Source organism: Sinocyclocheilus grahami, unplaced genomic scaffold (assembly GCF_001515645.1).
Source record: "Sinocyclocheilus grahami isolate Dianchi unplaced genomic scaffold, SAMN03320097.WGS_v1.1 scaffold42.1, whole genome shotgun sequence".
Classification (NCBI taxonomy): domain Eukaryota; kingdom Metazoa; phylum Chordata; class Actinopteri; order Cypriniformes; family Cyprinidae; genus Sinocyclocheilus; species Sinocyclocheilus grahami.
In genome coordinates, this window is record NW_015505221.1 from 1,007,633 (window position 1) to 1,008,277 (window position 645).

The following is a 645-nucleotide window of genomic DNA, read 5'->3' on the forward strand; positions in this document are numbered from 1 at the left end:
TGAGTATTTGCAGTGCGTTTCTGTTTTTGCAGTGCATTTCTTTATTTGTTTGTGTTGAGTATTTGCAGTGCGTTTCTGTTTTTGCAGTGCATTTCTTTATTTGTTTGTGTTGAGTATTTGCAGTGCGTTTCTGTTTTTGCAGTGCATTTCTTTATTTGTTTGTGTTGAGTATTTGCAGTGCGTTTTTGTTTTTGCAGTGCATTTCTTTATTTGTTTGTGCTGTGAGTATTTGCAGTGCGTTTCTGTTTTTGCAGTGCATTTCTTTATTTGTTTGTGTTGAGTATTTGCAGTGCGTTTCTGTTTTTGCAGTGCATTTCTTTATTTGTTTGTGTTGTGAGTATTTGCAGCGCGTTTCTGTTTTTGCTGTACATTTCTTTATTTGTTTGTGTTGTGAGTATTTACAGCGCGTTTCTTAATTTGGTTGTGTTGTGAGCATTTGCAGCATGTGTGTTGTCAAATTGATGAAGATGTTTTTTTTTATTTGCAGGTGTTTTTTTCTATTTGCATGTGTTTTTCATTTGAAGTGCGTTGAGCCCTCTCGGCCACCGTAAAACACACATAAACTATTGCTGCATGTTTTATGCCTGGTCGTGTCTAACAAACCACCGGTGCCAACCCCGTTTTGCAAGATAAGTCATTTTAAGA